This window comes from Austrofundulus limnaeus, unplaced genomic scaffold (genome assembly GCF_001266775.1).
Source record: "Austrofundulus limnaeus strain Quisiro unplaced genomic scaffold, Austrofundulus_limnaeus-1.0 Scaffold360, whole genome shotgun sequence".
Classification (NCBI taxonomy): domain Eukaryota; kingdom Metazoa; phylum Chordata; class Actinopteri; order Cyprinodontiformes; family Rivulidae; genus Austrofundulus; species Austrofundulus limnaeus.
Window position 1 is genome coordinate 207,021 of NW_013952762.1, and position 7,581 is coordinate 214,601.

At 39.4% G+C, this 7,581-nt stretch overlaps 1 protein-coding gene and 1 long non-coding RNA gene across 2 annotated transcripts in view; one reads left to right on the forward strand and one right to left on the reverse strand.

Annotated features, from left to right (window-relative positions):
• The window catches only part of LOC106528129 (contactin associated protein family member 5), a gene marked incomplete in the record, with an annotated part of 393,708 nt that overhangs the window by 152,141 nt on the left and 233,986 nt on the right, over positions 1–7,581 (reverse strand).
• LOC106528131 (uncharacterized) lies at positions 3,005–4,821 on the forward strand. The gene is made up of 3 exons (XR_001311465.1): positions 3,005–3,213; positions 3,379–3,661; positions 3,743–4,821. It is a non-coding gene; the product is annotated as an uncharacterized LOC106528131 (long non-coding RNA).

The window sequence follows — 7,581 nt, forward strand, 5'->3', positions numbered from 1 at the left end:
CAATAATATTTAAAAATAGAAAATGGCTTAAAATCAAATAAAAAAAGGAATGTTGCCAATGTGTCTAATCTAGTAGAACAATTTGACATTATTTTTGTTTCACTGGGTCACGTGACCTAAAAGCTATTGATTTATTTTTCTCAAAAGTTGTTCATTTTGTAATTTATTGACAGCCCATAAGCAAACTCTGATGTGTGGAGGAGTGAACAGCTGGAGGGCAGCTGACCAAAATCACACTGCCTGCACCAGGTTAAACTGGAGGACAACAACACTATATTCACACAGCATTAATTTCTGACCTAAAACTAACTTCACTGTGGTCTTTCAGACTGGTAATTCCCACTGGAGGGTTTATTTCAGTTTAAGTTCACAAATGTATCACAGCTAATGAATTTTCATGAGATGTTTTGCTGACAGACAAAGGCAAACATCACCTGCTTTCTCCTTTTGATGGTGGGCAATATAGACTTGATGCYAAATGCCAACTGTAGCCTGTGGAGTCTATAATGTAGCTCTTGTTCATTTATCTCTCTTTTGAGGGGGTTTGGTTGAGGTTTTTTTTTTTTTTTCCGTTTCCTGAGTATTGCATATTCTGACTTTGTAATACTTGGGTGACTTTGGTAGGAAGTCCACTACTGGGAAAATTGGCAGCTGTTGTCAATGTTTTCCACTTGTGAATACAATGAGAACTTACCCAGTCATGCATGCTTACAGAGTGGTGAACAAAACCCACTCAGGCATAGGGAGATCACACAGACTTCACTCAAAAAAAGACAGATCTGTTTTCTTTACCAACAGATTACAGCAGGGACTAAAATGTTTTAAATATACATCATGTTATTGTAGTGGAATTATACCAGCGGTAGTCTTCAAAGCCAATCATGTCTCGTCTGCTGTGCTCCAGACTGCAGACAATTAAAGTAGACGTGTGAAGATAGATCATTTAATGACTTTGGTAAAGAGCAAACGAGAGCTAAAAGCCTAAAGACAGCAAGTGTTGGATTATTTTTCCTCCCCAGGTGACTCCAACTGAATTCTAATGTCAGGCTGGAGGTGTATGTTGTAAACTGTTTCTTTACATTCAGCTCATGAATATTTTATGAGGTAAATGTAAACAAAACTTCCAACAGAGTCAGGGAACACAGCCMGCCTGGTACACACTCTCTTTGCATCTATTTTTTTCCCCAGTGATTAGTGGGGTCAGGGAGGAGATGGGAAGTTTCATGCAGACATAGAAGTGCAAAAGATAAAGGATTTATTCCTGTGTACAGGATCTGCTGCACACATTCTGTTACTCCAGCTTTAGTGACATTTCACACAGCTTTGTTTTTGTTGTAAGAATGTGAAGCGACTGGTACCAACAATCCAGTCAGGAATGTTCTGGAGTTTGGACCAAAGGATTACTCAACAAACATTGTGCACGTTTCCATTGCCTCGTGTGTGTAGGACGTCAGAGCCTAACTGGGTGAAACGTGTTTAGAGTTCTGACAAAAGGGTGGCCATTTTAATAAATGGGTTCAGGCAACTGAGCATTTGGTTRGGAGAACAGGGTTTAGTATTTTAGCAACTGAAAAAAACTGTAATTTTACTTCGTTGAACTCAATCACACAAGCCCATTTTAGGAGAAAACAAAGTGAACCTTTATATTCAGATTAAGGAGGTGTAATGACATGTGACTGTCCAGGTGGTCAACAATCAGTGAATCATTCTGAAAATCACTGAAAGCCGCACTGTAGAATCTCTTCAATTGTAAAGTGTCTGTGTGATTTAGAACAGCCCGTGGAGGAAGAGATGCCCTGCTGTATTCAGTCCTGCACCCACAGACAGTTAGACACAACAAGCAGACCTATTTTCACCCACTAAAACACATTTTGCTCAGCAATTCACATGGGTTTCACAATGATTAGCACAGGTAACAAGTTTGAAACACAGTTAAAGCACAGGTATCTCAAATTAAACACAGCAACTCAAAATTGATCACACATGTGTCTAATGATGTGAACAAACCAATATAAGCCAGTGCAAGGAGCTCTGATTGTTGAAGTTTCACTATGGAGAGAAACAATCAGAAATGGGGTCTAAGAGTAAGAATAAGGGGAGTTGGAAGAGGTGGAAGAGGGCACATAAGAGGTGGAATAAGCAACCCATTCTCACTCCCAAGTTGTCACATATTGACGCTTTTTCAAGGTTCCCTCTGCATCTGATTTTGACGCGTAGGGTACTCCCTCGCGTCAGTGGTTGATGAGATGGGGCGGAATCCATTGTCATAATTTCAGAAAGTGTAGAAAATGCACCAAAACTACCGTCCCAAAGCCTAAAAGTACTTTTATTCACTCTAGACATCCTATCCCTGACCCTAGTACCTAAAATTAACCATTAACCCTGATCCCTAAAATTAACCATTTTTAGAAATTGTAGGAAATTCACGTGAACAACGTAAATGGTAAATGGACTGTACTTATATAGCGCCTTTCTATCCATCCAGGACACTCAAAGCGCTTCACACTGCAGACATTCACCCATTCACACACACACATTCACACACTGATGATGGCAAACTACAATTGTAGCCGCAGCTGCCCTGGGGCACATTGACAGAGGCGAGGCTGCCATACACAGGCGCCACCGGACCCTCTGACCACCATCAGTGGCAAGATGGGTAAGTTGTCTTGCCCAAGGACACAACGACTGAGTCGACTGGACGGGGATCGAACCGGCGACCTTCCGGTTCCAGGACGGCTCCCCTAAGCACTCTACCACAGCGTGTTCCAAAGCCTAAAAGTACTTTTATTCACTCTAGACATCCTATCCCTGACCCCACTACCTAAAATTAACCATTAACCCTGATGCCTAAAATTAACCACGGACCCCAAGTCAAAGARCCCAATATTTTGCGTCCCAACGCGTCAAACCTGGACGCCGAGGGAACCCGGAAATGCCTGGTGCGTCAATAACTGACGCGACGGGTGTACCCGAGTCGTCAAAATAAGACGCAGAGGGAACCATGGAAAAGCATCAATATGTGACGAGTCGGGAGTGAGAATGTGTTAAAATAAGACAAAGAACAATTATTTCAGATGAAATACAGGCAACTGTCATAGATCATGTTTTAGTCCACAGATTGACAATGAGGGAAGCGGGACTTCGAGTTCAGCCCAATCTAGGTCGATTCACTGTGTCCACCATAGTCCGAAGTTTCAGAGAGGCGAACAGGTACAGTAATTGCTTTGTTCCTTACMTGCATATTTACAAAATGACTCAATATGGTTCTGTAAAAAGGTATTTCATTATAGTACTGAATTTGTCTATATACATTATAGGCCTGGTACTACATGTAGTATTTTGTAATTGCATGTTGTGTTTTTTTTTTTTTTGTAGAATTGCAAGACTGCCACTTCATGGGGTGAGGACATCTATGTTGTCTCCACACCAAGAGATCCTCATTGTTGACATGGTCCATCAGAACAATGCAATCARACTATGTGAAATACAGCAGAAAATCATTGCAGACCAAGTGAGTTTTGAAGGCATCGACAGTGTAAGCCTTTTCACCATTGATCAAGTCCTAAAATGCAACAGTATGTGGATGAAGCAACTGTACAGAGTACCCTTTGATCGTTACTCAGAGAGGGTTAAAGAGCAAAGATTCCAGTATACACAGGTAGGTGTTCAATGCTGCAGTCTACTCTACAGCATAAATATGTCTTTCTGTACTACTTACAAAACTACATGTATTTTTCAGATTGTTTTTCAGTTGGACACAATTTCAGTTTCATTAGAACAACCCCATGAATATATTTATATGGATGAAGCTGGGTTCAATCTGACCAAAAGGAGGAGGAGAGGCTGGAATGATTGGCCAGCGAGCAATTGTTGCAGTACCTGGCCAATGGGGTGGGAATGTAACATTATGTGCTGCCATCAGCAACAATGGGGTTATCCACCATCATGCCACATTGGGGCCATACAAAACTCAACATCTCCTGACATTTCTTGGTGATCTTAGAGATAATGTTTTAGGTCATCAGCAGAAGGATCATGAGCAGCCAGGGCATCCTGTCTATGTCATTGAATGGGACAATGTGAGTTTTCATCGTGCCATCCAGGTCAGAGAGTGGTTCAATATCAACCAAGAATTCATGAACGTTTTCCTTTCACCATACTCCCCTTTCCTCAACCCAGCAGAGGAGTTCTTCTCTTCACAGCGTTGGAAGGTTTACGATCGGCAACCTACACCAGGGAAAATCTCTTGCAGACCATGGAATTGGCCTGTAATGACATACAGTAGGTGTGGATGTGTGTCAAGCGTGGATCCACCATACTAGTAGTTTTTTCCCACACTGCCTGGCCAGGGACAATYTCGCCTGTGATGTAGATGAAGTTCTGTGGCCTGACCCAGCATGTCGCCATGATGCTGTAGAGTAGATGCTGTCTGCACATTTTTTGTATCATATACTGTGTTTTTCTTTTGTACTGTAAAATGCTAATTAGGAATTTTGTTCTTAAAATATATTTTCCTTTGTGGAAAATAAAGATTCTTTCAAAAGCTTCATGATCTTATTGTTGTGTTTTTGTTTATTTTCCCTGTTGTGTGACTGCTCAGTGGTGTTTGTTCTTTTGATTTCTTCGAGGTCTGATTTGACAACATTGTTTGGTTTTGAGCACAGTTTAAACTATTTTGAGGCTGGAGTTTGGATTTGCTGGAGGAGTCAGAGGTTCTGTGAAAGCAGTTTGAAAATTAGGTTTTGTGTTTACAGTTTAGAGAAATTGATGGATGGTTCCAAGAAATGTGTTTTAGCAAATGAGAAAAACAGAAAAATACCTTGGCAGAAAATAACTAGTAAAAATGTATTTCACTGATAAGAAAAATACTTGAGTAAAAGTTATAAAACTACACACAATAATTAGGAGAGTCAAGGTAAAAGTACTTATACACAATAAAAAATGAAGCATTGAATTTACTTGACCAAGTCATGTCAACTGGCTAAAATAAAAATATTTAAATTTGTAGAGTGTAATGAGGTGTTAAATTTGAAAGTAAAGAAGTAAAAGTATATATTTTTTATATTTTGGATGCAACAAAATAAAAGTAAAAATTACAATTTAAAAATACTGGATAAAATAGTTCCTCAAAATAATTACTTGAGAACAGTAATGAAGTAAATGTACTTTGTTTCTATACACCTCTGTAAATCAGATTTTTTTTCACCCTACTTGGGTCTTTTTCATGTGTGAGATGTCAATCAGATATATATACGATGCTTTTTAAAGTCACTGCAGTTTGAATGGTCAAGCTGCTTTTCATATGACTTTTACATCATTGAGGTAGGGTTGTACAAATCAATCCAGACATTGATATTATCAATACCAATGTCATGATTTGATGACTGAGAATTTACACCAATATTACTTCAGGGCCATAGACCATATGGCAATTGGGTTTAAATTATTATGTGCAAAAATTAACGTGACACTTTAAAATAGTGGACATGCTTCAGTACATCCATGATCCACCCGCTTCGGATGTTATCATCCATGAAATGGACGTTATTAGGCTTTATCAGTCCCCTAGAATGGCTTCAGAATGTCCCGCCTGTGCCGGTTAGCAGGTTCTCCGTCCCATAGAATGGCTTCTGATTGTCAGCTGCTTTGTATGAGGCATAAAACCACTATCTGGTTAATATGAGGCTTAAAGCCACTATCTGGTTAATATGAGGCATAAAACCACTATCTGGTTAACATGAGGCATAAAGCCACTATCTGGTTAACATGAGGCATAAAACCACTATCTGGTTAACATGAGGCATAAAAAAACACATGAGGCTTAAATCCACTAAGGTTAACTTTAGAGCAAATGACATGGTTACCGCTAAAGACACCGCCCTCCAATGGTTTTATATTGTGGCCTTCCAATAGAAGGGTTGAAGCTGGAGACCAGTGTTCGCGACCAACACGGACACATAAAATTTATTACAATATCTTTTTGTTATTTACACATTCATTGTCATTGATATATTAACCCACTAGGGGGCACTGTCGGGACAGTCTGAAGCCTAGAAGGCACAGTAGGGACCCCCTGAAGCCATGGTATGGGACTGATAATGCCTAATAACGTCCATTTCATGGACTGATAACATCAGAATCCCCTGCATGATCCTGGGGATTATGTTGTCTGGTAGTGTCTCTCAGAAATAATTGGCCTGAGTGCCCTCTGAGAATATCAACAGTGCAATGAGTACTTTGAGGATATCCTTAATCAAGCAACCTTTGAGGAAGCAGAGTGTGAAGACTCAGAGAAGAACAGGTTTTGCCATTACCATGGCAGAGGTAGCCAAGGCAGTCAAAAAGCTCCTCAGTGGCATGGTGCCAGGGGTGGACGAACAATGCCCTGAGATGCTGAATGCTCTGGATTTTGTGGGTGTCTCATGGTTGACACATCTTTTCCATGTTGCATAGAGAACTTGGACAAAGCTTGCAAACCAGAGTAGCAGACCAGAATGGTGGTTTTAAAAAGGAGGACCAGAGAGTGTGCTACAATTATTGTGGGATCATATTCCTTAACTTTACAGGGAGAGATAACTCCATGGAAATGGAAGGGAGGCTCTAACCAATAGTTGAGTTAGTTGAATTTGTGGTAAAACATCAATAAATGTTTGAAAATGACATAAATGCTGAATGAATTCTTTTTACAGAAGTTATCTGAAAAATTCTTTTGCAATCTTGTCTTATGTCATGAGTTAAATGTATTACACCACTACACAGTACATAACCCTTAGAACCACTCCTGGCAGCTCTTAAGGAGCAAGTAAAGACAGATAATCAATAAATTTCAACAGGATTTACTCCTTCTTGATTTGATCCCCTCAGAAGCTTTAGCTGTCACTGGAACTCCTTTGTGTGCTGTCTGACCACACTACCTTCCAGTCTAAGAAAGATTTGAAATATCTAAAATCACGTTTTCAACAAGATTAATAATTAAATTAAACGACAATATTATTGCAGACTTTAATTTGTACTGAATCCAAGGCTAATAACAGTGTGAATGACTTTAATGTGGCAGTAAATAATTAGTCTTTCTTCTGAACAGACTGAAGTAGCAGGGAGGTGGCTTTTGTGTCGCATTTTCTGTTGTTACAAGACTGTTCCGCACTGTTTTCAAGTTCAGTGCTGTTGAGTTAGTTTTGGCATTTAATGACAGTATTGTTATAGTTGGCACGTAATGACTTATTAGCTCCATAAATTACCCTGTGGATGTTTTCTGAAAATGTAAATCCAAAAAGCTGTTTGTCTTAGCTGATTATTAATGCTGACTGACATTTTGTCAAGTCAGATTATTTTTAAAACACACATGCTGCAAGCTTCTTTTGGTACAGCTATTTGCAGATCTTACAAACTCTAATGTGAAAAAGTTCATATATTTTTTAAAACAGAATAAACTATTATTGCAGTTGTACAAGACCTATCATGACCAGTTAGTTCCATAAAATGTCACTTTAAAGCACAAACAGCATTTTATTAAAGGCACAGCGTGTAGGATTTTGTCAATTCTTTTAGCCGAAATTGAGATAATCACTAATGACA